We start from the raw sequence: 9,359 nt of genomic DNA, 5'->3' as shown, positions 1-9,359 counted from the left end.
AATTCACGCCGCGGCGTGCTGTGTTGATAGATTTAAAGACTTCACCTGATGCTGGCGGGACGTCAGCGTCTGCTTGTTGTGCTCTGCAGGTGTGAACAGCAAGCACAAGGTGAGAGCGGACAGGTAATTTTCACACGACTGAGCAGTTCCAGTGATGTCAAACACGGATCCCAGGCTGCTCTGATGGAAGATCTCATGGTGTTCGTGTCACAGGTCGGACCAGGCGAGCAGCACGGTTGGTGGAAAAACAAAACTGGTGGAGACGGAACAGCAGGGCCAACGTAGCATATTCAGTCAAAGTTAATGGAAATGTTTCAGGATGTGTCCAGTAACGATAAAGATCAGTTTGTATTCGGTCCTGAGGATTATCAGAGGGCCAGTCGCATCGTCTCCACCAGCATGTACAGTGTGAGATGTTCCCATAACATGAGTCCTGCTGTGGTGCAGCTGGTGTGTGTCACTCCCTCTGGGTCTGCCCTGTGCCGTTCATTCATCCAACAGGCATTCTTCACATCTGCAGGTTTACTTCACTGCATGCTGCTGACGCCCACCTGCAGGATCATGAAGCCTCCTACCTGTACAGACGACTGTAATAAAACCATCCGTTACCACTGTCCTCCTGACCCACCAAGGCTTCCTTCAGGTGTACTTGTAGTGAAGTTTTACCTGACGTGGCGTTTACATGTGTTCGTTCTCTTTCATTGTGAGTTTACTAAACAGCTCTTATTTTATTTCTAGCAGAGGCAGTATCAGATGAATCTGACCCAGATCTGCTTTCTGTGTCCCTGAGAGCACAATGCAGCCTCCAGTCTCAGCAGGTGTAAGTACAAACTAAGCTGTTATCCGTTTACCTAAACCTTATTTAAACTACACTTTAACTGATCCCTGCTCTTTCTCTCTTTGATGCTGAGCTCTTTGTCTGTGTTGATTTATGTTCTTACTGATGTGGATGAATCCCTGAGCAGCGACAGAGCAGATCAGTTTTTAACATGGTTCCTGTCTGCTGCGCTTTATTTTGGAAATCACACAACAGGCAAACACATCTGAGCTGAGCTGCAATTTTGAGTTGTGGGGGGCGCCGTCGTTTGGATGCCAGGTTAATGTTATTCCGCTTACCCGGCCTCGGGTTGAAGTTATTCCGGCTCAGTGAGCAGTTATTGCAGCTGTTGGCTGTTTTCTGACCCACAGGAGGACGTGAGAGCATAGCTGTTGAAACAGCGCTCGGATTCATAAAGGCTGAAGGTGAACCACAGTTCTTTCTTTCACACTTGGAATTCTTTGCATGATTATCTGGTTTGGAGCATGTGGGAAGCCGTGACTGAGAAAGGTCTGAAAAGCCTTTTTATTCCGAGACGAATGATTACTGGATGCCGAGTGAGTGCAAGGAGCCTTTGTTCTTTGGGTAAGCTGCTTATGGAGCGCAGGGTTCAGGTGGAAGCGGGTGAAGCTGCTCTGCCTTCACTCTTGTTGTTCTGTTATGACACTCCACGTTTAAAAACTGCACTTTGTGTTTTCTGCTTGTTTGTCTGAATCGTGTTTGTGTGTAGACTCCGCCCCCTCGCCCTTGTGCTGAAGGATTTCTGCAGGTGGAGGACAATGGCGAGAAGGTCTGCTGCTTTGTTTCTGCTGTTCTGCTGCTTCCGTCAGTCGGGCTGGTCGGAGGCTTCGGTCCCTCCCGCCAGCGTAGTCTCCCCGGCCCTCCCCGTCCTCTGGGATGAGCTGCGAGGGCTGAAGGAGCTTGTGCTGAGCCTGAAGGCGGAGGAGGTGGGCCGGCGTCAGATCCTGAGAAGGGTGGAGAGCTGGCTGAGGGATGGAGAGGTGGAGGCCGAGCAGCCAGAGACGGAGCATGGAGGGACTGAAGGAGGAAGCGCTCCGACAGGCAGAGGAGCTGAGGGGGAGGGTGGAGGAGCTGGAGGAGCAGAGCAAAGGTGAGGCTTCCTCCGTCACATTAAGTGTTGTAGCTGCTCCTCAGACTGAGAGGTGGTGCTGACTGCAGTGAGTTTACTGCACTTAAAGTACTCGATACTGTTTGTGGTGAGTTTAAAGCAGCACTAGTGTACTCAAAGTAGGAAGGAAGGAAGTACAGATACTTTGTTACTCTAAACATCATTTTGAGGTATCTGTACTTTACTGAGTCATTTTTTTTTATCTTTTCATTCCCACATTTTTAACAAATATCTGAGGGGGCTCTGCTGACCCCCTCCTGAAACATCAAGCTGTTTTGTTGTTGTTGTTGTTTAAACTCAGTTTTTATTATAATTACAACATTGCAACTTGTACTTGTCAATGTTCAAAAGTAGGACCGTTACAGGAACAGCAATGCAGAAGTACAGATAAAATAAACTCCAGAAAAACACAAAACAACATATTAAATAAGATGTGACAATCTAGTAGCCATAATGAACAAAACGAAACAAACCTATGCTAAGTTATTGAACAGTAAAGCATGTATGGGGTCGCCAACGCTCAGTGAACAAATCTCTCTGAATCTGCAGAGCATATGTTATTTCCTCCATCTGGTAATCTCTCTTACTTTATCAATCTGCTGCTGTAAGCAAGATTCTTAAGAGATACTTTTTATCGTTTCCTGTAAAACCTTTTGGTAATACTCCTAAAATGGCTAACTGTTGGTCTTTTGTTAATGGTTGTTGGTAAACTGTATTGAGAGCTTTAAATATGTTATTCCAAAATGAGCAAATTTTTGGGCATGACCAGAATATGTGAGAGTGGGTTCCTAAGTAAGCACCACAATTTCGCCAGCAGATGTCAGGATTTGTAGGGTTCATTTGAGCAATTATCTCTGGGGTTCCTAAAATATCTCATGACCACCTTCCATTAATATTCAAAGTTGCCTTGTATTGAAATTGTAATGCGTTATAAAATTGCTGATCAATTTTGGGGAGGAATTACTTTGATATATTTTTAGAATATTTCCTCAGTGGGTGAGGGCTCAAAACTTGCCTCCATTCTCTGTTTTGTCAAAAACATCTAGCTGCAGAAATCTAAAAAGCCGGAAAAAGGAAGCTGAACTGACCTCTCAACTGTTCAAATGAACTCAGGTGCCCATTCTTCACAACATGAAGACCAAATGATTGTTTGATTCTACGCCAGGTCTTTAGTGTGACCCTGTCCGTTCCCCATATGCACATTTTTAATTGAAATGTTAGAAAAAAGCAGGGATTCCAATGGTCTTTTGCCTATTGTCCTGTTTAACCACTGAGTTTCAGACAGATCCGTATCCATACAGTAGGGGTCTCATCTGAGCTGCCCAGAAATAACATTTCAGATTTGGAACAGCCATCCCCCCCTGCAGTTTTGACAGTTTAATGTTTGAAACTTGATCCTTGGGCGTTTGCCTTCCATATAAATTTGGAAAAAGTTTATTATGTGTGCCTATGCCAAGAGGCACACATATTACTATTCCTCGGATTTATTATGTGTGCGCCTATGCCAGAGGCACACATATTACTATTCGTCGGATTCATTATTCTTATTATGTGTGCCTATGCCAAGAGGCACACATATTACTATTCGTCGGATTTATTATTATGTGTGCCTATGCCAAGAGGCACACATATTACTATTCGTCGGATTCATTATTCTTATTATGTGTGCCTATGCCAAGAGGCACACATATTACTATTCCTCGGATTTATTATTATTATTAATTATGTGTGCCTATGCCAAGAGGCACACATATTACTATTCCTCGGATTTATTGTGTGGATGCTGGAGGCATCCACACTATTGAGTTCCTGTTTCTCTTATTCTTTATTATTGTGTGGATGCTGGAGGCATCCACACTATTGAGTTCCTGGGGCCTGTTCTCGTACCTCGCTAAGTAGTTAGCCGGATTTGAATGTTGACGATTTCGCGTGATTTGGATCGTTCGGTTCTCCGAAGCTCATCTGGGGCTTGCTGTCATAGCACAGAGCCGTAAAAGTAAGCCTGCTCGGGAGCAGGTTTACTTTATGTAAACAGGATTAGATCGCGGCCTCTCAAGTATGTCCGCTGCAGTTATATGAAAGCAAGAGCGATATTTCGCCACTGTTTTACCATAAATAAATATTATCAATGTAACTAAAGATAATGTATTTGATTCTTTTATTGATTTCATACAGATACATACAGGTCATTTCCGAAAAAAGGGAAATGTACTATTAATCATTCTATTACATGTAGTAGATCATGTCAGATGTAATTCATATTTTAGAGTAGTAATAGTAAATTACTACGTGCAATCAAGATGAGAGACCACGGCTAAAAAAGCGAAGGTGGATTTGGGAAGTCTGTCGCAGCCATGTCCTGTCCGTTTGTACGCAAGCAAGGAAGGTGCAAGATTGATAAGGAGAGTTTACAGAATTTAGCGTATATTGCGGATAGACGGGATCCTTTAGCTCGGCGCGACGGTGTGCTCATAGAGAGATATCGATTCTCCCGTGAGGTTATTATTTACTTTCTCTCTCTCTCTCCTCTCTCTCTCTCTCTCTCTCCTCTCTCTCTCTCTCTCTCTCCCTCCAAATATATATATATATATATATATACTTATGTACTGTATATACTTACTCCGACTTACTGTGCATGCTTCAGTCACCCCTTGCATGGGAACAGGTAAAAGTGATGGAGTGTTATTCAAACTACACACATAAAAACCCACAATGTCAATAAATGTCACAGTACAAAAAGGGTGTGACGAGGGGGTGCAGGACCACCACTGTCTTTATTGCTCTGCCCTTTTCTTGGTTGCTGTTATAAACAACAGATTATTCCAGGTCTCTTGTCATAGACTAAAAGCAATATAAGTGATAAATATTACCATTCTGTAGAATATTCTTATATTTCACTTTTACTTTTTCCCATGTTCTAGTGGGTCCTGTTGTGGCTCTAATGTGAAAGAGGATATGATGTAATATAATATAATGTGGAATGAAATAATATCACATGATATAATGTAATATCATGGATCACTTACGAGTTTAATTTGTCAGCAACTTTCTGCCAGCCCTCTCTCCTTGCTTTTGCAGCCTTTGCAGTGTTCCCCTGCGTTTTAATTAAACTCTGAAACTCCTGATATCCCTCAATCAAGAGTTCTTGGTCTGCTGCCGTGAGATACTGCGCGCGCTCCTTCGACATCTTCGCCGACCATCACAGGGTTGCCGATCAATGTTTCTACTATCGATGCGTAGCCCCTTTTAAGCCACCCAGTGATCTCAGATTACTTCAGCCAGCTATACTAATCGTCAACAACAGGTGCGTTCGGACAACCGGATTAGCGAGCTCACGGTTAGCGCGATGATTTGATCTTGGATGTGTCATTTGATCTTGGATGTAGTAAGCGAGGTACGAAGAACATCCCCCTGTTTCTCTTTATTCTTTATTATTATTATTATTATATTATTATTATTGTGTGGATGCTGGAGGCATCCACACTATTGAGTTCCTGTTTCTCTTTATTCTTTATTATTTATTATTATTATGTGTGCCTATGACAAGAGGCACACATATTACTATTCTCGGATTTATATGTGTGCCTATGCCAAGAGGCACACATATTACTATTCCTCGGATTATTATATTATTATGTGTGCCTATGCCAAGAGGCACACATATTACTATCCTCGGATTTATTATTATTATTATTATGTGTGCCTATGCCAAGAGGCACACATATTACTATTCCTCGGATTTATTATTATTTATTATTATTATGTGTGCCTATGAAAGAGGCACACATATTACTATTCGTCGATTTATTATTATTATTATTATCTTCAGTTCCGCCTGAAATTTTGCAGCGAAACTCGCCCCGCAGTTTTGAGACAAGCTTCATATATGTTACCTCATTTTGTGCGGCTGGATCAGGAATGGTGTGCTATGACTTTGGTGTTTATAACTATTATAGTTTTTTAAATATTAATATTTTAGTGAAAATTTTCCCGCGCTTCTCTGCCAAACAGTTTTGAAAATAGGGTTACATATGTTAGATCATTTTGTGCGGCTGGAGCTGGACTAGTATGGTATACACTTTTGGTGTTTATGACTTTTATAGTTTTTGAATATTTAGATTTAGTGCAAATTTAGGCAATTTCCATAGAAACAGACTTTATTTGTGGTGGGTTGGCTCTCTCTAGTGGTATACCGGGAGTAGTACGGCTGAAAATCTGTATGCTTGTTACAAACTCCATATCCCATAATTCATAGCACCCCTCTGCCGAGTTAAACAATGGCGGACACCACTTCGTTTATATGTCTTTTATTCGTGTTTCTAGGTCACAAAATACACTTTTAAGATATTTCAGGCGAGAATGTAGGTGTGTAAACTTCAAATATCTGCTCGTTTTATCAAGACATCCCATATTAGCGACAATTCTCTAAGTGTTGCTGATAGCCGGCTAGCTAGCTAGCGCCGCTAGCTTAGCTAGCTAGCGCCCTTCGTGAAAAACCACCCAGGCTTGGCTGATAGTGAGGTGGCTAAAATTTGTTTAATCGCCTGATCGCTCGGCAAGGGTCTGTGTCTTAGCTGGACTTATTTTTCGTTTATATGGGCCGATGATGCTGGTCGATGTGGAAAAAATAACTGAGTTGTTTGGTGGTGGAGCTACAACAGAGGGCAGCTATCCACCGGTGTGTGACAGAAAGGACATGCCGCGAACGAGACATACAAGGCGGTGAGGCTACCGCCGATCGTCCGGTGTTTGCTAACGCGGAGGTCAATCGTGGATCAGGGAAAGCGAAGGCAGGAGCGTGAGGTGAACTGAATTTCAGGTAAGAAGTTATGACCTGCACTCTATTTGGGTCAGATATAAACCGAGTTTAGGTGTAGTTTATTTAGCAACAGTTCTCTTACGTGTTGCTGATAGCCGGCTGGCTAGCTAGCTAGCGCCGCTAGCTTAGCTAGCTAGCGCGGCTAGCGACCCTTCGTGAAAAACCACCCAGGCTTGGCTGATAGTGAGGTGGCTAAAATGTGTTTAATCGCCCGATCGCTCGGCAAGGGTCTGTGTCTTAGCTGGACTTATTTTCGTTTATATGGGCCGATGATGCTGGTCGATGTGGAAAAAATAACTGAGTTGTTTGGTGGTGGAGCTACAACAGAGGGCAGCTATCCACCGGTGTGTGACAGAAAGGACATGCCGCCAACGAGACATACGAGGCCGGGCAGGCGATTGCTAACGCGGTGGTCAATCATGGATCAGGGAAAGCGAAGGCAGGAGCGTGAGGTGAACTGAATTTCAGGTAAGAAGTTTTGAACTGCACTCTATTTCGGTCAGATATAAACCGAGTTTAGGTGTAGTTTATTTTCGTTGTGCTGACTTTTTCAATCACGTACAATAACTCGTACTGCGTTCTAGCTAGCACGACGGAGTTTCTATACAGCTGTGTGCGCATGTTGAACTTTATGACAGCCTCCCCTGTCGAAACTTCAGTCATGAAACTGATCAATGATCGGCGTTTCTCTCTTGTTTGTTTATCGCGCAAAACAACAGCAGCACGTTTAAGCTTGATCAGCTGTTGTTAGAATTCATTTGCTTTTAATTTCTGGTATCAGCTGATGTTTGCTGGAGCTACAGCTGTAAAAACGGCAGATGTCCTTACTGAATCATCAGAGCTGAACTGGTGATGGAGAAACAGGTTTACTCTTTAGGTGACATGAATAAGTGAAGGGAAGTTATGAACTATTTTGAGAGACAAATACAGGGAGTGCAGAATTATTAGGCAAGTTGTATTTTTGAGGAATAATTTTATTATTGAACAACAACCATGTTCTAAATGAACCCAAAAAACTCATTAATATCAAAGCTGAAAGTTTTTGGAAGTAGTTTTTAGTTTTAGCTATTTTAGGGGGATATCTGTGTGTGCAGGTGACTATTACTGTGCATAATTATTAGGCAACTTAACAAAAAACAAATATATACCCATTTCAATTATTCATTTTACCAGTGAAACCAATATAACATCTCCACATTCACAAATATACATTTCTGACATTCAAAACAAAACCAAAGCAAATCAGCGACCAATATAGCCACCTTTCTTTGCAAGGACACTCAAAAGCCTGCCATCCATGGATTCTGTCAGTGTTTTGATCTGTTCACCATCAACATTGCATGCAGCAGCAACCACAGCCTCCCAGACACTGTTCAGAGAGGTGTATTGTTTTCCCTCCTTGTAAATCTCACATTTGATGATGGACCACAGGTTCTCATTGGTTCAGATCAGGTGAACAAGGAGGCCATGTCATTAGTTTTTCTTCTTTATACCCTTTCTTGCCAGCCACGCTGTGGAGTACTTGGACGCGTGTGATGGAGCATTGTCCTGCATGAAAATCATGTTTTTCTTGAAGGATGCAGACTTCTTCCTGTACCACTGCTTGAAGAAGGTGTCTTCCAGAAACTGGCAGTAGCACTGTGAGTTGAGCTTGACTCCATCCTCAACCCGAAAAGGCCCCACAAGCTCATCTTTGATGATACCAGCCCAAACCAGTACTCCACCTCCACCTTGCTGGCATCTGAGTGGGACTGGAGCTCTCTGCCCTTTACCAATCCAGCCACGGGCCCATCCATCTGGCCCATCAAGACTCACTCTCATTTCATCAGTCCATAAAACCTTAGAAAAATCAGTCTTGAGATATTTCTTGGCCCAGTCTTGACGTTTCAGCTTGTGTGTCTTGTTCAGTGGTGGTCGTCTTTCAGCCTTTCTTACCTTGGCCATGTCTCTGAGTATTGCACACCTTGTGCTTTTGGGCACTCCAGTGATGTTGCAGCTCTGAAATATGGCCAAACTGGTGGCAAGTGGCATCTTGGCAGCTGCACGCTTGACTTTTCTCAGTTCATGGGCAGTTATTTTGCGCCTTGGTTTTTCCACACGCTTCTTGCGACCCTGTTGACTATTTGAATGAAACGCTTGATTGTTCGATGATCACGCTTCAGAAGCTTTGCAATTTTAAGACTGCTGCATCCCTCTGCAAGATATCTCACTATTTTTGACTTTTCTGAGCCTGTCAAGTCCTTCTTTTGACCCATTTTGCCAAAGGAAAGGAAGTTGCCTAATAATTATGCACACCTGATATAGGGTGTTGATGTCATTAGACCACACCCCTTCTCATTACAGAGATGCACATCACCTAATATGCTTAATTGGTAGTAGGCTTTCGAGCCTATACAGCTTGGAGTAAGACAACATGCATGAAGAGGATGATGTGGACAAAATACTGATTTGCCTAATAATTCTGCACTCCCTGTAAACACCAAGCTCCTTTTTTTGTGTAGCTGACAGCTGGTAACTGTGCAGGGGCGGATCTAGCAAAGCTTTTGCCAGGGGGCCAGGTAGGGCATTAACAGAGAAAGGTGGACATAAAGATA

General features: G+C 43.0%; 1 long non-coding RNA gene across 2 annotated transcripts; it reads left to right on the top strand.

Annotated features, from left to right (window-relative positions):
- The first annotated feature begins 763 nt into the window (after window positions 1-763).
- LOC109198395 (uncharacterized) lies at window positions 764-1,639 on the top strand. 2 transcript variants are annotated; one of them, XR_003218093.1, is made up of 3 exons: window positions 764-820; window positions 1,034-1,402; window positions 1,548-1,639. It is a non-coding gene; the product is annotated as an uncharacterized LOC109198395 (long non-coding RNA). The 2 variants fall into 2 exon arrangements; XR_003218092.1 differs by having other exon boundaries at window positions 774-820; window positions 966-1,402.
- Window positions 1,640-9,359: the final 7,720 nt, after the last annotated feature.

The sequence above is a fragment of the Oreochromis niloticus genome, unplaced genomic scaffold (assembly GCF_001858045.2).
Source record: "Oreochromis niloticus isolate F11D_XX unplaced genomic scaffold, O_niloticus_UMD_NMBU tig00006588_pilon, whole genome shotgun sequence".
Lineage (NCBI taxonomy): Eukaryota > Metazoa > Chordata > Actinopteri > Cichliformes > Cichlidae > Oreochromis > Oreochromis niloticus.
The sequence above is the reverse complement of the archived record's forward strand: the minus strand, read 5'-3'. Positions and strand labels throughout refer to the sequence as shown.